This window comes from Dermacentor andersoni, chromosome 11, assembly GCF_023375885.2.
Source record: "Dermacentor andersoni chromosome 11, qqDerAnde1_hic_scaffold, whole genome shotgun sequence".
Lineage (NCBI taxonomy): Eukaryota > Metazoa > Arthropoda > Arachnida > Ixodida > Ixodidae > Dermacentor > Dermacentor andersoni.
Window position 1 is genome coordinate 55528482 of NC_092824.1, and position 26474 is coordinate 55554955.

Sequence of the window (26474 nt, forward strand, 5' to 3'; positions counted from 1 at the left end):
TGGTCCCCTCATCAAAATTACCCTAATAAATATGACCGAAATTATACAATATAGAGCAGCCCAGTTGATATCACGTAAGCACGGCAAGAACTCAAGCATTACACAAATTAAACTAAACCTTCTGTTGCCGCCATTAGATGTCCTCTGCAACATCGCTCTTCTGTGCTTTTTTCACAAATATATTTACACTAATAAACGAACCCGGTTACAACTGCAAATACCCCACTCTTTTTCACGCAGATTACATAATCAATTCAGTTTAACGCGCGTATACGGTAAAACAAATGAATTTAATGCATCTGCAATACCTCGTGCCATTCGTCTCTGGAATGGCCTCCCTGATAACATAGCCTCCATAGCTAATCCTGACACGTTCCGCTCTCAGTTCCTCACGCTTTTCCCATTTAATACCGTTCACGAGTGCCCAATCTAGTGTACTTCATCGCGTATTTTTACAATGTTGTATGCTATTTTCATGAACAGTATTCCTTTTGCTCTGCTAACAGTAAGAAGTGTTCTTGTGCCTTCAGATATTGCTTTGTATTCCCTGTGCCTTCAATATTGTGTCACACGGTAATCTTTTTATAACACTGTTCCTGTTGGAAATTTGTCCTTTTAATACCTTTTCTATTTAATATGCCCCCATTACTATACGCCCTGCCATAGGGCCTGTAAGGTTCTTTTGAATAAATGCCGCAAGGTTTCGCTAAACTGTGAGAAAGTGTCCCCGAACTTCTAATTAGTGGTCACTATCACAGTCGAGTGAAATTTCATAATATAATGCGGTGCAAGTCAGCTACATAGGCGATCGGTGTTTGCTTGGGGTATGGTCAGGTGAGCAAAAGGTGCCATATGAAATTGTAATGTGTATAGAGGTTTTCAGTTGCTTTTATATCTACGTAGCAATGAATGAGGCAAGCTGAAATTTCAAGTTTATCTTCAAATTGTAAGCTCAAAAATTTAGAAGGATTTAAAGAATGGGGGTAGCAGGATTTTATTACCCCAAAAATTTAGACACCTCGATCAGATTATCCTTTCATATGGACTTTCTTCTAGACGCTTGTGAAAAAGGACATTTCTTGGACATGAGGTTGGTTGTTTATTTCTAACACGGCAGTGACAATTCTTTCATATTTATATAGGCCAAATACTAGGTGTCGGACCCTTGGTTTATGTGGGAACCTCGCCGTGCGTTGGGTTTTCCGAAAACTGGAAGAATCGTTAGCAGTACTTTGAGATTCGCCTGAACGTGCTTCCGGGTCTCCTGTACATGCATGTTTCCACATTTGATTTCGCTGATGATGCAACTGTTGCGTTGAGATTCTTACCATACATATCGTACCAAGCTGTATTGAATTTCCCTCTTTTGGGTTGCCTGACAAAACCACATGATTATGAGGCACGTCGTAGCGGAGAACTCCTAATAAACATTGACCACCTGGTGTTGTTTATCCTGCCCACAATGCATTGGGCACGGCCGCTTCTGAATTTCGACCCCATTGAAATGCGGTCGCCGTGGCTGGATTTGCTCGCACGCCCTCGGCCTTACCGGCGCAAGGCCATAGCCCCTACGCCGCCACGGCGGGTGGCTGTTAACACTACCAAGCTAAATGGACTCACCATCAACCCTGCGGAAACGCGTTGGAAGTGAACCAAGGGCAGCACCTTGATTTCAAGTGTTGGCATGAGCGTTGCGTATTGGCGTACGCCCCGAGTCCTCTTTATCGGCTTTACCAACGGTAACGCTCGATTGGCTAAGACCCGACAGCGCATCCGTCCGTGTGTCTCACCAACATGTCGAGCCGTACTGCTGACTATTCCCGAACGTATGGAAGGTTCGGAACCTCCAAAGGCCCGACTTCTTTGGCGACTTAATCAATTCAAGCTGCATAATGAGGCTTTACATCGGTACGTTTATCGCGTCGACGGCAATAATTGGGTCCCACTCATATCACGTTCTCTGCAACGTGAGATACTCGAAGCATTTCACGATCATCCAACGGCCGGTTACCTAGGCTACCACAAGACTTGGGACAGAATACTAAATCGCTGCTCCTGACGTGGTCTGTCTTCAGCCGTTGCGAAGTATGTTGTATCCTGCGTTAATCGTCAAAGCCGCAAACGACCGACAACAGCTCCTTCTGGCTCTTTACAACCTCTGCCTTGTCCCGCTTCACCTTTAGAAGTACTCGGAAGAGATTTGCATGGTCCTCTCCCCATGACCTCACATGGTAATCGTTGGATTGTGACGACTGTCGACTAACACGCTAGGCGGGGACAACCTATCTACAATTGGGGAGTTCTGCTGAAGCCGCCAATTTCTTTCTGCGCAACATTTTCTTACGCAATGACGCTCCGCACGTTCACCTCTACAACTGCGGCAAACTCTTCCTCCCTTCTGTCCTTGGCGAAGTTCTGCGCGCTTCAAATACAATTCACAAGACGACTTCCACTTACCACCGGCATACCAACGGCTTGACGGAGCGTTTTCATCGTACCCTCTCCGACATGATTGCGATCTACATCCGCCCCGACCACACGAAGTGAGATGCAATCCTGCCGTTCGTGACATTCGCCTATAAAACGGCTACGCAACGCACCACGGGCTTTTCAGCCTTTTCACTCGCCTGAGGCAGCTCACCAAGTTTCGTTTTCGAAGTACCGTTCCTTTCAACTCATGTATCCCCAGTAGCTCCTTTCTCGGAACAGTTCCGTCTTACGTAGCGGACGGCAGTCACGTCACCCGCCTTAACACCCGGCATATCCCAGGACGCTCGCAAGTCTCGTTACGACTCGACTCACAGTGCTGTGACTTTTTTATCCTGGCGACGACGTTCTTCTTTGCACTCCCGCACGCGTTCCTCACTTATGCGGAAAATTTCTGACGCGTATTATTGGTCCTTACGCGGTCATTGCGCAGACATCTTTTGTCAATTACCGCATCTCGCCTCTTAGAACGTGGTCCGTCCACCGCTGCCGCGGAAGATAGTGCATGCATCTCGTTTAAATATATATACTCGACGCATTGCATAGTACTTCCGCGCGGCCAGGCGGTCACTCCTCCACCGAGAGGAAATTATTGTGAGCGCAACACATGCCTGACATTTAACTTCCTCATCTCTACATATCATCATTTATTGTACATTTTTTTCGACTGTATATATCATAACCAGCTGCGCAGCTAAATCATCGTGGTAGCAGCCCGGCCTCGGCTCGAATAAAGCAGTTTCTTAGAATGTATTGCTTCCCGAATATAAGGAGTGACAAAAGCAGGCGACACATCGACTTATGTTTCTCTTTCCTGATAAGTGCTCCGCAACGTTGGTCGTGCTGGGCCGCGGCAGCCTAAGACGGGGGACACCGCAACGGTTGGCATTCAACCATTCGGGTTGAATGCACGCTGTGGCGCTAACAAATTTTTCGACAACGCCTGGCGGTGTCGTTGCTCTCCAACATTTCTTTTTTTTTTTTGGCTAGTTTTCCGAGAATCGAGAGATGTGAAGCAATATAACTCACGGGTTCGGACCATCCCCTTTGTGTCCGTGGCTATCGCCCTGCGCAATTTCAGTTTTCAAGTTGTCCCAACACTTGCGTAGCTGCTGGTCGGCGCTCGGGTGAAGTCCGTTTTTACATTTGAACTTTCCTTCTGTCTGCTTCCGTTTCTTTTCCTTCTCGATTAGGGACCCTGCATCAGCACGCTTGCTTTCTAGCATGTTGCAGTGTCTCCTCACGAAGACACCCGAATTGAGCACTTGTCCTCGGTAAAGTTGGTCATTGTTCTCTAAAACATACACACGAGAAATCCTCCAATAAGCAAGCGAAAGCTTTAAAAAAAGATGATGATTCGCAAATAAACAAATATACAAGTAAAGGAAATACACGCAAATTTTGCATCTCCACAAGATACAAAATTCGGGGAATCATGCAAGATAAGATGCAAACATATCTCGCCGCATCACCGAAAGAAGAAAACGAAAAAAATTGGCTGCGCTCTAGTTTAAATAATTCTAGACATGCTGAGAGAAAGCTTGTTTTAGCCTGGTTAAGTCTTGCTTCCACTTGGTCAACCTTTGATTTGGCTGTAATTATTATGCATAGAAGTCGGTGGTAACGCCGTTAAACAGGAAACCAGTAAGCTATCGCAGGAGACGAAAGATCTGATCAAGAAACGCCAATGTATGAAAGCCTATAACTCTACAGATAGAATAGAGCTGGCAGAACTTTCTAAGTTAATCAACAAGCGTAAGACAGCGGACATAAGGAACTAAAATATGGATAGAATTCAACAGGCTCTCAGGAACGGAGGAAGCCTAAAAGCAGTGAAGAAGACACTAGGAATAGGCAAGAATCAGATGTGTGCGTTAAGAGACAAAGCCGGCAATATCATTACTAATATGGATGAGATAGTTCAAGTGGCTGAGGAGTTCTATAGAGATTTATACAGTACCAGTGGCATCCACGACGATAATGGAAGAGAGAATAGTCTAGAGGAATTCGAAATCCCACAGGTAACACCGGGAGAAGTAAAGAAAGCCTTGGGAGCTATGCAAAGGGGGAAGGCAGCTGGGGAGGATCAGGTAACAGCAGATTTGTTGAAGGATGGTGGGCATATTGTTCTAGAGAAACTGGCTACCCTGTATACGCAACGCCTCAGGACTTCGAGCGTACCGGAATCTTGGAAAAACGCTAACATAATCCTAATGCATAAGAAAGGGGACGCCAAAGACTTGAAAAATTATAGACCGATCAGCTTACTGTCCGTTGCCTACAAAGTATTTACTAAGGTAATCGCAAATAGAATCAGGAATACCTTAGACTTCTTTCAACCAAAGGACCAGGCAGGATTCCGTAAAGGCTACTCAACAACAGACCATATTCACACTATCAATCAGGTGATAGAGAAATGTGCGGAATATAACCAACCCTTATATATAGCCTTCATTGATTACGAAAAAGCATTTGATTCAGTCGAAACCTCAGCAGTCATGAAGGCACTACGGAATCAGGGTGTAGATGAGCCATATGTAAAGATACTGGAAGATATCTACAGCGGTTCCACAGCCACCGTAATCCTCCACAAAGAAAGCAACAAAATCCCAATAAAGAAAGGCGTCAGACAGGGCGATACGATATCTCCAATGCTATTCACAGCATGTTTACAGGAGGTATTCAGAGGCCTGGAGTGGGAAGAATTGGGGATAAAAGTTGATGGAGAATACCTTAGCAACTTGCGTTTCGCTGATGATATTGCCTTGCTTAGTAACTCAGGAGACCAATTGCACTGCATGCTCAATGACCTGGAGAGGCAAAGTAGAAGGGTGGGTCTGAAAATAAATCTACAGAAAACTAAAGTAATGTTTAACAGTCTCGGAAGAGAACAGCAGTTTACGATAGGTAGCGAGGCACTGGAAGTGGTAAGGGAATACATCTACTTAGGGCAGGTAGTGACTACGGACCCGGATCATGAGACTGAAATAACCAGAAGAATAAGAATGGGCTGGGGTGCGTTTGGCAGGCATTCTCAAATCATGACCAGCAAGTTGCCACTATCCATCAAGAGGAAAGTGTATAACAGCTGTGTCTTACCAGTACTCACCTACGGGGCAGAAACCTGGAGGCTTACGAATAGGGTTCTGCTGAAATTGAGGACGACGCAACGAGCTATGGAAAGAAGAATGGTAGGTGTAAAGTTAAGGGATAAGAAAAGAGCAGATTGGGTGAGGGAACAAACGCGAGTTAATGATATCTTAGTTGAAATCAAGAAAAAGAAATGGGCATGGGCAGGACACGTAATGAGGAGGGAAGATAACCGATAGTCATTAAGGGTTACGGACTGGATTCCAAGGGAAGGGAAGCGTAGTAGGGGGAGGCAGAAAGTTAGGTGGGCGGATGAGATTAAGAAGTTTGCAGGGACAACATGGCCACAATTAGTACATGACCGGGGTAGCTGGAGAAGTATGGGAGAGGCCTTTGCCCTGCAGTGGGCGTAACTAGGCTGATGATGATGATGATGATGATGATGATGATGATACAATCCATCGTTAAGCCAGGTATGACGGCTGTGCCAAGGTCAGTGGCTACACGTGACTGTCATTAGGCTTGGGTAGACACACATTGTTCGACGGTGCGACGCATGTTGGGCCACAGGGAAGAGTAAGTGCTAGACAAGCAAAGAGACGACGCGAACATGCGCAGCGTCGATGCGCAAACGTAGAGGGCGCGAACGCGGTCGCTACGTTGATCTCGAAGGTGTGACGCCTGCTGCATGCCGGACCCTCTCCAGCGAAGCAGTTCACTGGGCGGTATGCGCGAGGTGGTCAGACGCCGCTTGGCGACGACGGCTCAAAGCCTATGGCTTCCTCTCAACGCTAGGAGAAGTGTCGGCCTCGCTCTCCCCCATGGCTCTCCTCGAGCTGACTAGAATCCCTGTACATGCTCCCGCAGGGAGCAGAGTTTCGCGTAGGTCCGCCATTGTGTTTCTGCTGCGTAGTTAAGCTGCTCCTCGAACGCGCAACAGACAAGTGCCGAGCGGTGTTCCATTTGCTTTCTTCTCTGCTGGTCGTGATCTACATGCGGCAATTGTTCGCAAGCGGCGAGCAAGATGAGACTTTTTAATGCAGGCTTCGCTCGAAGGATTGGCGCAGCCGGAGGGATGCGAACCCCCCGAAATTGTTAGTTTATACTTGCGTAAATACACGCACATATACAAACACACGCACGAACGTACATATAGAGCACTACACCCCTCGATCGCTCGAAATAAAATGATGTCTACGCCCGTGGCTCAAAACAGCTCAAAAATTCGCGTGCAAACGCGCGTTACCTTGCAAGAAAAAGCGGTGCAATGTTTTTCAGCATGCAGATGAAATTTCCTAGAGAAGGCCGGAATGCGAAAAATGTTTTAAAGTGTGGTAAAGAAAACTTCGGGCACGTGTGGTGGACCATTATGTGAGCACATTTTTATGTCAAAACCAGACGAATAATGATCGTGGCCAAAAAAACTATCGTTCCTACAGCTATGTCAGTGACCGTTAACCGTTACCATAATTCATCGTTAACCGCCATTCACAACTGCTCCTCGTTTTCGATATATACGGTACAGCGTTGATTTAAACGCATTTCAAATGTTCCCATACGCATATTTCATGCAAAGCTTATTTTAACGATTTATACCGCAAACTTAACAGCAGCGTCGTAGCAGCAAATATGCAAGTGGAAAAAAATTAAAGCTGCACGAGCTTCAAGATCAAATTTATTTCGTACAAGGGAATGGATGAGGAATAGGTGTTGGAAGCAGGGTATCAGTACTGGCCCTTGGGTCAGAATTCAAAGTCACTGGAGGTATTAAGAATAACAACAGGTTATTTTTATTGCACTAATCACATAAGATAGAAAACTTGCAAAGTAATATTTCACACATTGCATACTGTAATATGACAACACATTCTTGTTTATCTCTTCGCACTGCCCAGATTATTTACTATGACACAGCGATTATAAAACGTCGAAAAATAATTTTATAAAAAAAAAATCACCTACTGCGGGCGGTAACTGCTGAAGCCATCAAAGCTGTCTCCACAACGGGAGCGCACGATGTTTTCGCATACTACAAAACAATGAACACGAGTACATTAATCGACCTCACATGAAGTCAGAACGCCGACAACAAAAACACCGCAGTAGAGAAAAGCCGGGATGCAGCGTGAAAATTGTATCTGCTAGTATTTACTCTGTTTTGAACACGCTGTTATAGAGCCGCATAGACAGGACAATCGCAAAAACTACGCAGCGAATTGGGCGAGTTGGTAAGTTAACATTCTTGCGTATATGCGCAACACAACATAGATGTATCGTCCATTGTTTGTCCCGCGTCTGTGTGGCGTTGCACACTATATTCTAAAAATTGCGCAAGTGAAGAACCTCTCATTTCAGCGTGTACAGGAGTGTTACTCGACATAAATGCTGCTTTAGTGTAAACAAGGCGAACCTACCTATGTAAACAAGGCGAACGCACCTCGCATATCCTGGTCCCTTTCGGAGCTGGCCGGTCTCGTCCGTCCGCACGGAACTGCCTAAAAAGCTTTCCGACCATCCGTGCGATTTGTGCAGTGTGGTGCGCTGCACCCCATCATATTGGAATGCAACTGTCAAATTGTGTGTTTCGTACCACTTCACCAAAGTTATTAACCTACTATCGTCGAATAGCGTAGCTACAACCTGGAGCCAATAAGTGCAACGCACGCTTGACGGTCCACTGATTGCAATTTCGATGGCGCTCACAGAAACGAGTCGGTGCCGCGCCCGTAATGTTGGCTTCGTAGCCGCGCAGATGAACATTTGATATCGTTTTTGCATCACGTGATAACTCTCGGCAAATAGCGGTGCGAAAGGTGGCGCAAAAGTTATGCACAACTCTGCTACCTGCACGAGCATATACAGGAACACCAGAGCTGAATGGGCGGCGCACCATTCCTCTTAGCTAGGCGCGCGGCGAGTCACGTGGTCAGGCGGCAACCCGGCTGCGGAAAGTGCGTGCGCCAAGCCGACGCCGGCGGAGCAGTTCGGCGCGCCGAGTCACGTGATGCGTTGTGTTGTGCCGTACCACGTGCCTATCACCGAGGTGACGGAAGCTGTCACACTACGTGCACCACGTGCATATCTTAGGGGCGACGGGAGCTCCCACTTCTCCGCGACGAATCAAGAATCAATGCGAGTGACGTCAGCACCTGCCCCGCCTGGTTCCTGCCGACGAGGAATCGCCGAATGGGACTTAAAAGAGAGAGAGAGAGTCACCCCCAGCTGCCGAGTCGGTCTGTTGCGCTCTTGCACCTACGTGTACGCTATCGTCCACTACCTGCAACCTTTGTATAACGTTTTTCATTTCTTCTTCATCTCCGAAAAGAGTCCGTCTCTCATCCTACAACCCGAAGTCACAACTGTTGCCAAGGCTACGGCGAACCTGTGGTCAAATGAAGGTCACATTGCTGACGACGGTGAAACTTGACTCGACGCGGTGAGGAAAGCTTTCGGCTTAATGGAAACCGGGCAGCACGTGTTGCCAAATGAGAGATGCACGACAGCCACAACTCGCATTTTCTAAACTGCATTCTTCACGGCGCGTAATAATGCGTATTCCTTTTTTTTTTCATTGATAGTTTCGTGCAGCAAAATGTGATTCTTCTTAAAAATCACCGATTCAAAGCTATGAAACGTTCGTAGCCTCGCTCCCATGCTCATTTCTTGTGATAAGGCCGCGGTTCCTAAGTGTGCCTTTTCAAGCAAGAAGGCACGTTTTCGTAACACGTCTTGCCTTTTCCTCTAACCTATGCTCTCCTTACCATTACAAAAGTGCGCTTTTAGCTTTAAGGTGAGCTCGGTTTGTTAATGCGTGCCTAAATAAATAAATAAGAAATAAATGAAAAATAATTAATTAATAAAGTCATCAAGTGGTGAAGGCGCATTTCTGTTTCTTGAGGACGACAGACTTGTGTGAATGTCTGTGACTACTAATGAAATTTCTATTAGAACACACCCGTCAGCGAACTCACCGCTAATTTCCTTGTTTCCTTCCCCCCTCTGTGTCCCTGTCATCTTTGTTTTACCCTTTCCCATTCCCCCGGTGTAGGGTAGGCAACCGCACGTTATTCTCGTTTACCTCCCTGCTTTCTGCTTTTCTCTTTCCTCCGCCAAATAATTTTTAGCGGGTGCACAAACATTCCTTTCATCCAAGTAGTGTCGGAAAAAGTATTGTTCTGTGGGCATTAAGGCTTTTCCTCCATACGAAACAACCAACAAATAAGGACGGGTTCGGCGCTAGGAGACAGTCATAGCATAGATAGTTGAGGTCCTTTATCTTTGTGGCACCCATCTGTAATGGAATGGTTTGCTTTTGTAAACAGGGCATCTTTCGGTAAATTAATATACATTTCTTCACGTCAAGCAAAGAGGGCGTTAGCTGAAGACGAAAGTGCCTTATTGCCCATGGAGCCAGAATTATATTGAAAACTGGTCCCTTAGCTTTGCGACACCCATTTGTAATGGTATACTTTTGCTTTTGTAAGCGGTGAATTTTTTCGTAAATGCGTAGACCTGTCCTCAGGTGAAGCAAAGAGGGTATTAGAGGAGAACTCGAAGGCCTCATTGCCAACGGAGCCAGAGTTACAATGAAAACTACACTCAACAGCCACAGTTACTATGAAAACTTGTGCTTTATCTATTGCAGTGGTTGGCTTTTGTAAGCGGTGCATTTTTGCCTAAATGTCTACACCTGTGTTTAGAAAAAGTTTATTTCGACAAGAGACGATACGAACACTGAGTCATAATCACGACACAATTCCACCGGGACGATAACATGTAAGAAACGAAACACAGCACGTTTTCAACCTAAGTAATGTCGGAGTCCTCACGCACTAACATATAAACACATATACCTACGGAAAGGAACAGTTACACATAAACTAAATGCCACATGTGCACAATGCCTTCACCGAAACGCCACCGGAGGCATCGCCAATGAAGCCAGAGTTACAATGAAAACTGCACTCTTGCTACATCAAAAGACCGCCGTAAATGCGCTGGCTTTCCTCCATAACCTTCGCTTTATTTTTCAAAGTGTGCTGAGAATATGCGAATGGCGACCAAACAATAACGAGGCATCATTGCCGCAGCTTATGTCTTTATTTTGAAATTTTCCTTTTTCTGCATTGAAAAGTTCAGTATCGCTTTTTTTTTTTGCAAAATATGTTTTGTTGTCCACTACCTAGCTACATAGAGCGCCAATGTATGAAGTTCTTATGTTTTTACCGCTAAACGTATTAGAGCAAAAGCTTTCCCAAAAAACGTCGCCACAGCAAACACTGTTGGTACGACTAAATTTTGTAATGCTAAAAATACTAAAGAAATATTATTCAACAGCAATCGTTTGTAAGCATCATTTAAGTGCCCAAAAACGTGTAAACAGCACAGTCTCAATCTCGGAAAGATCGGAGGGTCGTTTATAAAATTCTCACGTAATATTTACAATTGGTTCATTGGTTCACTAATTCTTTGAAGCCTTTATTATGAAGGATTGCCAGTGGCCTAGGATATGGGTAAACGATCAGGAAAAAGGAAGGACGTCCGCCTCCTTAGCGAAGCACAGGAAAGCGTTGATTCTTGTGGTGGTGTCTCCTGGTGCGACCCAGTCGTCCCACGACGCCACACTTAGAGTTAGCGGGATTGAATCCCGGCCACTGCGGCCGCATTTCGATAGGGGCGAAGTGCGTAAACACCAGCTTACTTAGACTAAGGTGCCCATTACAAAACCCAAGGTAGTCCGAATTTCCGGATTCCAAAACGACGGCGTGCCTGAAGTGGTTTTCGCGCGTAAGACCCCAATTAAAATGATTAAAGGAAACATATCACATCATGCGAAGCCAACGAACAAACAGAACAAGGAAGACAGAAGGGAAATTACTTGTATTTACGAAGTTTTGTTTGTTGGCTTCTCATGATAAATAATAAAAATAGGGCCTCTTGGTTAACCCCCTTTCTTCTCGTTCTTACATTACGAGGGTCTCGAATCTGGCAACATTGATGCTTTCAGGCAGCATGTGCGGGCGTATTGACCAGTTGCCTTCACCCAGAAAGATCAGGTACTCCTGACGCCTACTGCAGAGAGGACGTTCCACGTCCGCTGCCACGGTTTGTGAGTGGTGGCGCTGGCTAACAATCCCGACGTTAGTTCCAGTAGCAACGCGTAAATCACCAAGAAAGTGGATGGGGAAACCGCAAAGCCGGTAGCTCAATTGGTTAGAGCATCGCATGCGTAATGCGTAGAGGGGGGATCGTTGCCCAGCTGCGGCAAGTTCTTTTTCATACACTTTCATTGCCATTCATTTACCATTTTTCTTAATTCACATGGTGGGTACAAGTAATTTCCCTTTGGTTTTCCTTCGTGTCTGTGCTTGTTGGCTTCTCATGAGATAATATAGCTATGTGTGATACAAATTTCACATTACGGAAAAATAGCAGCATTGTTTTGAGTAATCTGTTGGGATAGATATTTGTCTGCGGCTAAATATTGTGGTTGCAAATAATTACAGCAGCCTAGAATCTTCTGTACAATAATGGTTTATTCGAGGTGTCCACGTGATGTTCTCGGTGAATGAGTCGCCTTGTTTATATTTTTGGGATATATGGGAAAATAAGAGCACGAGTGATGTGCAGACTAAGTTCAAAATATGTGCGGTAGAAGGGAAACCGGGGATGTCGGCACACGTTTGCAGATGAAAAAAAAAAGATTGATTTCATAGTTCCTTCGGCATTCAAGTTATTATTTGCGACAAAACGATTCTCGCAATGCCATTTCATTTTCCTTTGCCAGCTATTTTTTGCCACTGCACTCTGCCCCCTACGAGGAACTGAACTAGGAGACAGCGGTTATAGCATGGTTGATTCTCGGGAGGCGTGACATAATGACATAAATTAATTAAGAATTTGAAAAGGTATTTAATGATGCTTAGTATTTAAACCACTACTATGAATCAAAACATGGAATTATTAAAAATGAGTGATTATCGTTGATGGCGTAGCGAACTTTCTCTATATAACATAATAAGTCATGTAAAGTTAGAAATATCAACATGAACAGGCTGGCACTCTCAACACTTCCCATGCACAATGGAGGCTACCTTGATTTAGTTGGATTTTCTGCTAACTTCGTTCGCAGTTGTCTGACCCAAGGATTATAGTACCTTTTTTTGTTGGGGTAGGTGAACAGCTTAGAATTGGAATATACTCGCTTCCGAAAATATTACTTCATCGCGTATTTCTTTTCTTTGTTATGTTCACATGGTCGAATTGCGTTGCGGTAAGTAATATAGCATTGGAAAACTCATGCAAGTTCGCCATATTTACTATTTCTAATCTCTATTTCTATGTATATATAATTTTCGGAGAACGTCTAAGTAACCACCAGGCCAATGTGTCGGCAGCGTGGGATTTGTGACTACATTCAAACATAAACTTTTTTTCATAATTTTTGAACTTCATGCGTATTTTAAGTCATTGTTATGCGACTGGCGGTCAGGGTGTTGTATTACAGACTTCTTGGTTCTCGGGCTCGATGAGTAGCATTGAAGTCCACGGTTAAAGATTAATTAACATTGAAGACAGAACTACTAGAAGTGATCTCAAGAGAAATATCACAAAGTTCCACATAGCGATTTGAAGGTAAGTATTGATTATCTCGTAGATTGACAGTATCGCTATACCGGGCTCATGATGGCAGTGAATCGGTGATGTGAAAATATTCAAATTACCGGTGCCGCCAATGTTGTAAACATCGTGTTTACCCGTGCATTGTCTAAGGTAACATGGGCGATTGGAAATGTAAAAGCCAAATGGTACCATGTTTTATAATGGTTCTTGAATATTAGTTCAAGGTATTCGTGGCTTTATATCAGGTGTTCCATGGAATGTCAGCCTCGCGTCTGGTTTCAAATGCAAATCGTGGAGGTACAGCATCCAAATAGAATAAAAGGATAGTTTTGGTTGCAAGAAAAAATAAATGTTATGAAACTGAACTCAGTGCCTACAATTCTTTTATTTTAATCTGAAGAAATATCATTTCATTATATGTTTATATTTATTTTCCGCACAGTTCACAAGTTTAATGTTGCACATTGGTTATGTTTATGAACGACAACGTTAACAAGATATGAACAAATTCAAAGAGCAGTTCTTGCAAAGGCACACTGTAGATGAAAGAATGGCGAGAAATGTTTCATGCCGACAGATATACGAGAGGAAATACATCTTTAGAATGGAACAATAGTTCCTGAGTGCCAATAGCTAAATATTTGTGCATAGAAAAATTATTTTTCTAGCTAACCTCTGTGCAGATTTTCATAAGGTTTGTTACCTTAGAAAATGTTAATATGTGGTTACTCTCAAAGGAGACGTTGCATTTAGGTTGTGACCTTTCTTTTGCGGCAACATATTAGAAACCCGCTAAAATGGAAGAAACTCTGACTTAATTTATTCCTACGTTATGCAGCTACATAAGCGAGAACATATTTCTGTATAGTGCGAATGATAATATGTCTAAACGGGACAAAATTGATGTATTGTATACAGCATTAAAATATACCTTTAATTTTTAAAGTTGTGGCATATTTCCCCGCGCTGTTGCACGGCAACCCAAAAAGCTTATGCTGAAAGAGGCACAGCGAGTGTTTAGCAATCTTTTTCTTTTCTGTCTCTGATGTTTTAGTAAAATGCGTGTCGCCCCTATTCCTGGAAGTAGGCATTGCCTAAATAATGATGCCTATGGCAAGTCTTTAGGTGCATCATTTGCATATGGTTAATATTTTGGTCTGGTTTTATCAGAATGTCGTGTCACGCTATTTCATGTCACAATGTTTCGCTAAACTGAGACGAAAGAAGTTGCCCAATTTCCACTCACTTATCGGCAACACTGTAGAGTGAAATTACATAACTTAGTTCGGCGCAAGTCAGCTACAGAAGAAATTTGTGTTTGTCTGGGGTATGGGCAGGTGAGGAATAAACGGTATATAAACTTGAAGACTGTGCAGGCGTTTTAATTTACTAATGTGTCTGCCTAGCAGTGAACGCCGCAAGGTGAAATTTGGAATTTACCTGCAAATTGTCAGCTCACAAATTTAGAAGGATTGAAGAAAAAAACGCAGTTACTGCGAATTCCTGACCCCACCGCCACCACCAATAAGTACTGCTCCTAGACGAGATTATCCGCTCCAAGTTAGTTTTTCTAGACGCTTATAAAAGAAGAAATTTCTAGTACATGCGATTTGTAGTTTGTTTTTCGGACGGCGGTGAAAATCGCGTCATCTTTATTTAAGCCATATACTAGGCGTCAGCCCCTTGATTCACATGGGAGCCTCACCCTGCTTTGCTTTTTCCGAAAAGAGGCAGAATCGTAAGCGGTGCGTTTGGACTCACGTGAACATGCTTTGGCTCTCCGATTTACGCATGTTTCTATATTTGATTTGGCTGATGGTGCAACTGTTGTGTTCACGTATGTGTAATGTATGCTACTCAAACGCTTGGTGACGTTTTGAAACCTCGCTCCACTCGCTCGAAGAGTACATGTCGGCTTTCTTAAAGTACTGCTACGGCCGCATAAATTTTATTTAGATAGCAAGTTATATACGACGCATCGGGCCATAAATGTAGTACCACGCCCGAGAAAGAGTGCAAGAAATGGTTAAAAATGCTTTATAAATTCTTAGGAATCCTGTCTACGAAGGCATGCGGATTCTTCAGCACAGCTGGTACTTCTCTTTTGCTTACTTATTTTGCTAGCCTATGCGTGTCCACCCATAGCCACCAATCATACACATATCACACAATTAAAAGGTACAGGTTTGGTAAATTGACCAATTATGTATTTATTTTCCAGGTAAATTGTATCAAGTTAGCCGAAACCCTGTCACAATGGTTTTCTTTTCGCGACACCAAACACTTTTAATTTCATTTCTTTAGTTTCCGTTTTTTTATGACCTTGACGCGAAGAGAAGGCGTCACCAATCTCTTCTAAAGCTAAGAATAATCTACTAAACGTAACCAATGATTACGAATGTTAACATGACCAAGTAGGCATTTCTTCTGCAGATATACGGAGTCACGGGAGCGACAGCTTTAGCTGGGCAACGAGGCCTCGAGTAACCACAGTTTTGTAAGCAGCGTGTTCGTGCTATAAAACACAACCGTTCAGTCCATCGCGCCACCCAGAGTGTCGCTGCAAACGTTGTCTCGAAAAAAAAAAAAAAAAAACAGGGAAGTCTATGTAAGAATAATTGAAAGCAATTCTTAGTTAGGAAAAACAACGTGTCAAAGGTTGCAGATACCGCGATGAAAACGCCAAGCGAGCTCCTTCTATTTACTGTATTTTTGCAATGAGCGAGGCGAAAAAGGGCAGAGAGTAACCTTAAGGTAGTCGAGAAATTTTTAGCAATTGCTCAAGTATTTTTAGAACTGTTTTTGTTAAACAACATCAATAACGGTTTTTAAACAAGTCAGTCTGATTGGTTACTTTATTTAGGTCACGTGCACAAGTTTCGCCAACTTACACCGTCCGAAACAGTGAGCAGAAGATCATACACACAAATGCATATGTATCATTCATTGTTCGTGCAGTTTTATTGTGCACAGCTCACTACATGGATAGAGCACACATAGATAAGGACATTCTGCGTACAACTGTCCAGTTAGGGAGCGCATAGTTTCCACGCATGAACACGCGTCAGTGTCAATACTGAAGCCATTTGTAGCTGAACGAAACGGTTGTTGAACGCTGCTGTAATCGAAGGGCCCCGGCTTGTTGCTCATTTGTGATTAGAGGCAAACAGTGCATCTCGCGAGCGAAATAATGAATCACCTTAACAATACATTCATTGCACCCATGTACGCAGCCGCATTTATTAATGCATATATTAATTAGAGCGGGTGTGACGTCACTCTCTGCTGTCTCGCTTCTCTTCTCCCGGCGCGCAACTGCTCAATCGCCCGCTCGCTTGCTCGGAACGGCTGTGCGCGTACGCTCGTTGCATCTTCTGACGTCAGCACCGGAGAGGGCGCGAAAGGTGTGCCATGTACGCCGCTTGCCCACCAGGTGGCGCGCGCGGCGCTTCCTTCTCGGCCTTCCTCATTTCTCGCCCGAACATCATGCCAGGGTAAAGGCGTTCGCTTGCTTAACCTAACGAGCACCAATGTCGAGGTGCGACTGCCACTAAGAGACACCTTGGTCTAAGATTAGAGTCACCTGCCATTTTTTTTTTATCGTAAAGGCTGATGCTTCACGTCAGATCAGCCATTAGCAGGCACACCCACCAACTCGAAGACTGTGCTAGGCCTTACCTTAACGGATGCATGCGAGTGACATTCGATCAAGCTGTATTTACGGCTCGTTAAGACTGAAGCTTGTGCATCGAACAATACATAACATCTTAACAACCATCATATAACCCTTTCACAGGGAGCGTAACTTCTCGCGACGGCAACATCTCGCGCCGAAACCGGTCTTACGATGCTCGACTTCGCGGCGGTGTCGTATGCCACTAATTATCGGCATGCTCGGCGTGCTCCGTTATTTACATCAGAAGAAAACGTGGCCAATAAGTGTGGAGACGACAAGGTTCCAGGGCGAATATGAAAGTCCCCGTCCCTATCTTTGTTAGCCAAATTATGGCTGTAAATACGAAGTCAAGATATCAATTCCCAGTAGTGGACCTTCCTTGGACCAGCCCAGCCTTATATGCTGGAAGCCCCACGGCACGGCAATGCCGTCAGTTGTTGAAGATGGCTTAACAGGACGTCTTGTAGGGCGAGTTGGCCACAGTTCATCTTCGTTACTAGGCGCGAACACCCACAAGACACAAGCAAAGAGACGGGACAGAGCGCTCTGTCCCATCTCCTTCCTTGTGTCTTGTGTGTGTTCGCGCCTAACACCGAAGATGAGTAGAAGATGGCGGTAGTGCCTCACACGTGCACGGCATGGCGATAGCAACGAAGTGTGATTCGTTTTCTGCGGAACAAGGGAAAAACGCCCATCGAAATCCACAAGGAAATGCAGCCCACGCTTGGCGATAAGTGTTGCGCTTTGAAAAGTGTGAGGTGGTGGTGCTGTGAGTTAACGAAGGCCGTGGAGACTTGCATCACAAAGAACGTTCGGGGAGGCTGCGGGCGTGGATTACGTACGAAAACATTTTTCAAATTTGATTCTGTGATTGCACAAATGTCTGAACCGGTGTGGGGGGTATGTGCAAAAGTAGTGCAGGGTACGTAGAATAGTGTTCATATTTGTAGTTAGCTTCGTGCACCTTAATTTGGCTAATGAAAAATAGGGGCAAAGACTTTGTGGTTCCCCTCGAATGTGGTTTCACACAAATGATGAAATTCATTTGTAAAATAAGTCTGCTCAAATCTCAACCCAACGGTATTTAAAGTATGCACGCCGTTCAGGTGCAGAGGAACGTCTCCAGCCGATGTCACCGACATCCTTTGAATTACAGAATTCGCCGCACTAGGCATTCAAAGTTAAAAGGTTGATCACCGGGTAATCAATGAAGAATACTATTCAGGGATGGTGGCATCCATGGGATATGTACACCTTAGTAGCCTGATAGCTTATTTTATTTTTCATTGTTAATGTCTTGAATCAGCTAGCCTAATATATAGCAGGCACACAGTTCGTCATGGGAAAATGAAAGCAGCACAAATCATGTTTTTCTCTCAAATCTATGGAAGGAGATGCTGGCGCCTCGTATATTCAATTAACGATAAATGCGTTGTGAAGACTAAAGAATTTATTAGAAACACATGTCAATTAACTTCTTCATAAAATGGGCACTTTATTTGCGAGTTGCGAAGAGGCAGCTAGCCCTACTTACTCGCTACTCCTCGCAAAAATTTCTAACAAATAATGTGAGTTGTACTTAACAGAGGTCCAAGAAGCTTGCGTCAAATAATGCAGGTGAAAGTGGAACACCTTTGTTGTTTCTGACAAGATTGGAGGACGATTGAAACAGAAATGGTGCTAGTCTCGCAATTCCTAGTAAGGCGACGTTTATTGACGCTTATCGTACAAATTTCTGCAGCTGAGGCACGAGCACGAGAATGAATAAAAGAGAGCTAGTTACTACATCTGTGGTATTTCTCTTTCTCTGGCTAATAAGAAATTACTAACAGTAGATGTCTGCAGGGAAAGATATTGTTTATACTGTATTGCTAGCGAAATTTTTCGATCATTCTGCTAGTACCATGTGGAATAAGGAAGGGCGATGGCCTTGACCTAACGGTTCTAAATAAGAATAACGTTAATTTTCTACTTCATTTACTTGCGGCAGATAGCGTATATTGATCACTTTGGAAATATCGACAACCGTGTTCATTTGCGACCATGAAATAATAGCCCTCATTGCTTTTTGTCATGATGTTATATCCGAAATATCGTCACTTGAAACCTCAAGAATGTATTAGCTTAAGGCACGTATTCAGAAACAGTTCTGATACTTATGTTTTGCCTTCCTGATGTATTAGGTGCCTTAATACGTTTCATAAACAAACCTTACACTTTAAACTTTCCTTAATTTCAATTTCACTTCATTTTATTTCTATAAAGACCCTCATGTGAGGGTATTACATAAGGGGTGGGACACGTATGGGTTAACAACAGAATACCGACAAAAATTCGGAACAAGTTATAAAAAAAAATTTGGTTAAGGAACATAGATGGGCATGTGATGGCAGCAAGTTCTTGGGGAAGGCCGTTCTAGTCGCAAGCCGTCCGGGGGAAGAATGACGAAGAAAAAGTTTTTGTGCGTGCTCGTGGTCGAGATACCTGTTGCTGATGTCCGGTGCGAAGAGAGAAACGTGGTGGGGGAGGGCAGAGGTAGGGTTTCTGTGATAGCTCGGAATAAAAGAATTTATGACATAAGGCCAAACTAGAAATGTGGCGACGAAGTGCAAGAGTAGGTAGGTTGCACTGCGATTTCAAAGATGATATGCTGATATCAAAAGAGTACGAGGTATGAATGAATCTAGTGGCCCTGCTTTGAACTGATTCATGTGAATTAGCAAAGTATACTTGTTTCGGGGACTAGATGGGCGATGCGTATTCTAATTTTGATCGAACTAGTGATTTGTATGCGAGTAGCTTAACATGCAGGGGGGCAGAGTGGAGATAACGCTTTAAGAAGCCAAGCGTTTTGTTAGCAGATGAAAGAATATTCGCGATATGGCTATTCCACGTAAGGCCATGACTAAGATGAACACCGAGATATTTATATGATTGGACAAGGTCAATAGGAATGTTAGAGATAGTGTGGGGAAACAGGAGACGATTACTGTGACGGTAGAAAGATATATATTTGCATTTGTTTATATTAAGTGTCATTAGCCAGTCGTTGCACCAGTTTTGTACCAGACTTAAGTTATCTTGTAGGGATTGTTGGTTATAGGTGTCAACAACTGTTTTGTAAATAATGCAATCATCGGCGAACATCCGAATATGGCAATCTAATTTCTGAGGTAGGTAGTTAATATAAATTAAAAAGAAAAGAGGCCCTAGGGCGCATCCTTGGGGCTCCCCTGAGGAAACTGGTAATAAGTTAGACATTTGTTTATTAATGATGACTGATTGGGAGCGGTGAGTCAAGAATTGTTTTATCCATGCTAGTATGTCACAATGCAAGTTTAGGCTGGAAAGTTTCAGAAATAGGTGGTTATGGGGTACCTTGTCAAATGCCTTAGCAAAGTCGAGGAAGATTGCGTCAGTTTGGAGGTTAGGGTGAAGGTTGGCATGCAGGTCGTGAACGAAAATGGCTAGTTGAGTCTCACAGGAGTAACCTTTACGAAATTCATGCTGCGATGAATGAACTAAATTATTTGAGTCAAGAAACTGCATTGTTAAAGAGTAAATGACGTGGTCCATGAGCTTGCAGGGTATGCTGGTAAGTGATATAGGGCGGCAGTTAAGTGGTGAATCTTTTTTACCCGACTTGTGGACTGGGACGACCTTCCCCACTTTCCTATCGTGGGGTATGATACCTGTAGAAATGGACTGCGAGAATAGCAAGCACAAAAACTTGGCAGACGTGGGGCGAGTGTTTTTCAAGACCTTTGTATTGATTTGATCAATTCCGGTAGGTGAAGAAAGATTTAACTTATCTATAAGTAGGGATATGCCAGTTTCTGAGAACTTAACGGCTGGCATTGTATCTGTGGGGTCACTGGCTGTCATGAGGGGTGGTGGTTTTTGTTCTTTAGTGAATACAGATGCGAAGGCAGAATTAAATATGTTATCGCCCTCCACGTCTGAAATAACACGTCCAGAGTCGTCAGTCAGGGTAACAACGCGCGAAGAATGGGGGTTTAAAAGCTGCCAGAATTTAGTCGGTTTATCTGTAAGAATGTTTGACAAATCGATGTGGTAAAAGGAACGTTTAGCGTTTTTTACTGTGACCGAATACGCCTTTTCAGCAGCGTAATATTTTTCCCATGCGCAGTCTGTTCTGCTCAGTTTAGCAGTACGGAAAGGGCGTTTCTTTACGGAAAAGGCGTTTCAGAGTCTTGGTGAGCCATGGCTTGTGGTGGTTAGCGCGGAAAGTGCATTTGGGGATATGTTTATTAGTCATTTCATTCATTTTATGTTTAAACATTGACCAGTTTGTGTGGATGTCTTGTACGTCAAACGACCCCTGATATGATGGAAAAAAGGCCTCCAATTCCGCGTTGAAGCCCTCATAATTTCCTTTGTTGTAAAGAGAAATTGTTTCTTGGCAAGTTGCTTTTGTTATTGGGGTGAAGTTAAAGCATGCATGAATGACTTTATGATCGCTGATTTCACGGAGATAAGTAATAGCGTTGAGGCTGTCGGGGTAGCTAGATAGTATGAGGTCAAGAATGTTAGCAGTAGCTCCGGTGGTGCGTGTAGGCTGGGTTACTGGTTGGGATAGGTGAAAAGTTAAGCAGACATCCATAAATTCACGGGATTCTTCCTGTCTAAAACTAAGACAATGAGGGGCACACCAATATATGCCAGGATAGTGGAAATCCCCAAAAAGAAGGATGTGTGCCTTAGGGTGTCTAGTTTTAAGTTCGCTTAAAATGTTGTGCTGTTTACGGGGGAATTCGGGGCTATTGTGAGGGGGTCTATAACAAAAAAAAATTAATATATATACTGGTGTGGCGCGACAAAGGAGCCATAATATTTCAAGGTCTGATGAGATGTTGATGTGGGAATACTGTAGCTTATAGCTTGTAGCAATAAGGACGCCAGCCCCTCGAGAGTTTGTGCGATCTGCACGGAAAAGATTAAAGTTAGGTAGGTTGCAAACAACTTCAGCGTCGCTTATATTATCAGTCAGCAAGGTCTCTGTCAAGATGAGCAGGTTGCTGCCCGTTGAAGACACGAGGCTGCACACAAGATCGCCCTTTGGAAGCAGGCTGCGTATTTTGGTACAGATAACCGAGAGGCAAATATTTTCTCGAGGGGCGGTATCGCAAAGATTAGGTTTTTAACGATGGCGAGGTAAGTGCTATGCTATTTCCGTAACGTTTCTGTGGCAGCATCAAAGGTGTAGCGTTTCTTTCCGAGAAACAATGTCTTGTACCGCAGGGAGAACCGCAGGGTTTTTGCTTTTGCAAACGCGAAAAGGTGTTGGCGTGTTTTACGAACAGGAAGGGAAAAGTCTTCTCCGATGCCAAAATCGGTGCCCTTTAACTTGGGCCCGTTTGAGGGCACAGTTTCTTTTGTTTTAGAGGACAAAAATTTAACTATAATCAGCCGCTGACGGCCATCTTCGTAGCGGCCCAAACGATGTGCACGATCAATTTAAGATGGGTCCAAGGTTATCCGTAATTTGTCACGACAATGGCGGATTAGCAATTCTTCCGATTCAACAAACGTTTCACGCGAATTAGAATCCGAAAGGCCATAATATATCAAATTGTTGCGGCGTAACCTATTTTCGGCGTCATGTAACCGAGCTTCGAAGTTAGTAATAAGAGCAGCAGTCTTAGCGGATACAGATTGGGCACACTGCAGATCAGTTTTGAGCGTAGAGACATCCTGGAAAACACTTTCTAGGTCTGCTACGCGCTTGCTCAAATCAGAAATGGTTATGTCAATAGAACGCATCTGATGGTTAAGGTCCTGTACATCGGTGATTATTTGGTCCTGACCTGTTGACACCGTCTCCAGCTTAGGAAGAATACGGTCCAATTTGTCAGGACCAGGCTTCCTCTCTATATCGCCCGACAAGAGCAGGAGGGATTTTATAACACCAAACCATTCACGAGCGACAAAAATGCAACACTGCAGGCCCGGCAGCTGTACCAGACAGTAGTTATTAGTTTTTTTAGCGAAAAAACAGCATGGTTTACTGACCTGCATTGCGAAAGTCAGTGGATGAGGAGGCTGTGCCATGGCACAGCTACCGAGCCCACAGAGCGCAGGCGGGAGGCGGTGCTCTTTATACGCTGGTAGGAACGATGTTGTCGCTGCCGCTTGCGCTTTCCATCTGGTTTCGAGGATCCAGTGAGGGAGCGCGGCTTTCGTCGACGTTTCCGAGGCGCTCAAAACAAGGGCTCCGTAGTTCCTGTTGTAGAACGGCATTTCCACCTGTGGTAGGACGACCCAGGAAACGTTGAAGAGTGCTGGCAAGACGTAGGCGAAGGTAGGCACGAGTACCTGCATTGCGATGGTCGGTGGATGAGGAGGCTGTGTCATGGCACAGCTACCGAGCCCACACGTCGGCGAGAAAGTCATTGAACATGATCGAATGGACTTTTTCGACAATTAGCCAGTGCAGCACACCGTTTGCAACATGCAGGCTAATATGTTGATGTTCGCGCCTTTCGTCGAATTCGTCATCTGGAGCGCTGCCGGGCCCTTTTTGGCGCGGCCGAAATTTCTTGAGCACCATATATTATAATTTGTTTCGTCAACCTAAAAGTGGTCAAACCCAAGGTCGATTGGTTTGTAACCACTGCGCATGCTGTTTTCGATTCTTCTTCACATCGGAGCGGCTCCGGACCACGGGTCTCTGGGTCGCTAATATTATGGAGTAGGTGTGTGCGTCGAGGAGGCCGTTAATAGAAATGGTGCTGATTGTGAGGCCAGGGATTTCCGGTTCGACGGTCCGCTTGATATGTTTCAGCGTGAACGCTGGGATCTCGTCGACAGTCCTTGTTACGACGGCGCAAGTGTCGGCACCAAACTTTCTGATGGAGCCCCCGTTTTCAGGGACACTTCACGTTCTGTCGCTGGAATTGACCTTGCAGTTTTTAACTTTATGCCCAGCGTCTCGGCGACTTGTTTCAAATTCCCGCCGCGCCTTGAGACATCGACGATCCTTGATCGGTCGATGTCAGACACGCTGTTGCTTTTCTTTCTTGACTTATTTTGTTCATTGAAAGGACGGCCCCGCTTTCGCACGACGCTCGCCTGTTCGTCTGCAGGAGTCCCACCTTCCATCGGGGTCAGCTCAAGTAAAAATTAAGCACAACAGTAGCACCAGGAGCACATAACAAAAGGTCATTTCCACGGTCATAACTAAAGGTCAACTTTACACGGCCCATCAAACTACTATCCTTACTTTGCATGGGTGTGTACTAATTTGCTACACCAATCAATGCTTCAAATTTCAAGCGAAACAGAGACTTTTTGGATGCTTTATTCCGAGCTCACAACAATCATGCCTGTATTCGTGTTTTATGCAGTCACAGTTCTTCCGAAACTAAGTCTAACTGAGACGGAGCATTTGGCTATTGTATCTTCCACTGTGATTTATCCTTCACGCTGTTCACGGTTCTGTAAATATTGTCACGACCTACTAGGAGACGGGAAAGCCGGCGTAGAGGACGTATAAAAGTACGTTATCAGAGCACTCAACTTGACGTCATTGTCGTCTCTGTGTTTCTACCCGCGCGCTACTTCACTGTCGTTTTCATCGGCCGGCACATAAGTGCGGCGACCATATAGGATGTGGCATTTGCCCCTCCTTTGAAAAAATGACCTCGTCCCGATGCAAAGTTGAGGTCATGAGGAAAGGTATGGCTTCATACGAAGCACGAGCACAACCTCGGGCAGATGCCGCGGGCGTTTGGAGCAGTTATGACTGTCGGGGACAACTTCATAATTCACATCGCTGATGCGGCGCAGAACTGTGTACGGCGCGAGGTATCTTCGCAGGGGCTTCTCAGAGAGCCCCAGCCGACGAATTAGAGTACATACCCACATATGGTCGCCGACGTTGTACGTGAAGGGTCTGTGCCGAAGATTGTAATGTTTCGCATCTAGGTCCTGTTGTTCGTGGAGTTGTTCGTGGATTCGCAAACGCGTTAGCAGCCTGGCTTCCTATGCAGGTTGCGTAAACTCCTCGGCACCAGTCTCGTCGTCACCGCACTTGTGCGGCAGCACTGCGTCCAACATTGTTGTCACTTCCCAGCCGTAAACGAGTTCGAAAGGTGTCGACCATGTTGCATCTTGACAAGCCGTGTTATACACAAATGTAACATATGGTAAAATCTTGTCTGAGTTCTTGTGATCGGGGTCGATGTACATATTAATCATGTCTGCCCGAGTCTTGTTCAAACGCTTTGTCAGCCCGTTGGTTTGGGGATGATAAGCCGCGGTCTTTCGGTGAGTGGTACCACTTAGTCGCAAAACGGTATAAAGAAGCACAGCTGTTAACGCAGCACCTCTGTCTGGTATGACCAATTCAGGAGCGCCATGCATTAGGACGACGACTTCGGTGAAAAATCGCGCTGATTCGGCGCTGTCCCCGTTGGAGAGCACATGTTGCAGCGTGTCGAGTAAGATAATCGGTGACGAGAATTATCCACCTATTGCCGGCAGTAGACAGTGGAAACGGACCTAAAATGCCTATGCCCAATTTTTCGAATGGGCTTGCCGTATCTGAACAGGATACAGCAGTCCAGCTTGCTTGCCGGGTGGCGATTTGCGGCGCTGGCAACCCAGGCATGTCTGGATGTAACGTTTCACGGTCGCCGCAAGCCTCGGCAAGTAGAACCTTAACCTAATTCTTGCCAATTTGTGGGTATAGCCCAAGTTACCAGCGGTTGGCTTATTGTGACAGGCTTGTAGGCCTTAATCGTGAAGAGATACGGGAATGGCGAGTAGGTAGCTGCTGCCACTAGGTGAAAAGTTTTTTATAGAGAACGTCGTGGCGCAAGGAAAATGAAGACAGCCCTCTGACGAATAACCTCGGCACGCTGCTGGTTCTTCCGTCTAAGTAATAGAAAAGAGGAACACATCCTGCGTCCCCGCGTTGCTGGAATGAATTGGGGACAGTATCTAGCATGCCTCGAAGAGCCGGTTTATCATCGCCAATAACGACAGTCCCAACAGGAAACCGATAAAGGCAGTAGGCGTCGCTGTATCGTTTCTCTGATTTGTATACAACAGTTGCGCGCTGCAGCCGAAGACTCCTGCGCGCAAGCCCATGAGCTGCATCTATCATATTCGTCAGCTATCAAAGTGCATGATGATCACTGACAACGGTGAAATTCCGGCCATACGAATATGGGCGAAATTTCAGGGCGGCCCATAATAGTGCGAGACATTGTTCTACTGTAGTGGAGTGGTTAGCCTTGGTTCTCGATAGCATCCTGCTGGCGTAAGCAATCACTCTTTCGCTGCCGTCCTGCCGCTGTACAAGCACTGCATCCAGGCCGACATTACTCGCACCTGTATGAAGAATCGTCGGAGCGCCTTCATGAAGGTGTGCCAGCACAGGAGGCGCCTGGGCAGCCATTGCCGTAGGTCCTGAAATGCCCGTTGCTGCACTTCACCCCACACGATGGGGACATCTTCTCTTTTGAGATGTGTTAATGGCCATGCGAAGCTCGAAAATTCGGATGATGAAATTCCGAGATGAAATTTTAATTTGTCAGTTATACACGATATCACATTTTCAAGCAAAATTATG

At 44.8% G+C, this 26474-nt stretch overlaps 1 long non-coding RNA gene across 1 annotated transcript in view; it reads right to left on the reverse strand.

Annotated features, from left to right (window-relative positions):
• Positions 1 to 22964, reverse strand: part of LOC129382053 (uncharacterized) — a 282775-nt gene extending 259811 nt beyond the window's left edge. The window contains exon 1 of the long non-coding RNA XR_011890884.1: positions 22910 to 22964. This is a non-coding gene — a long non-coding RNA (uncharacterized lncRNA). The remainder of the gene's footprint in view (positions 1 to 22909) is intronic.
• Between the last annotated feature and the right edge of the window lie 3510 nt (positions 22965 to 26474).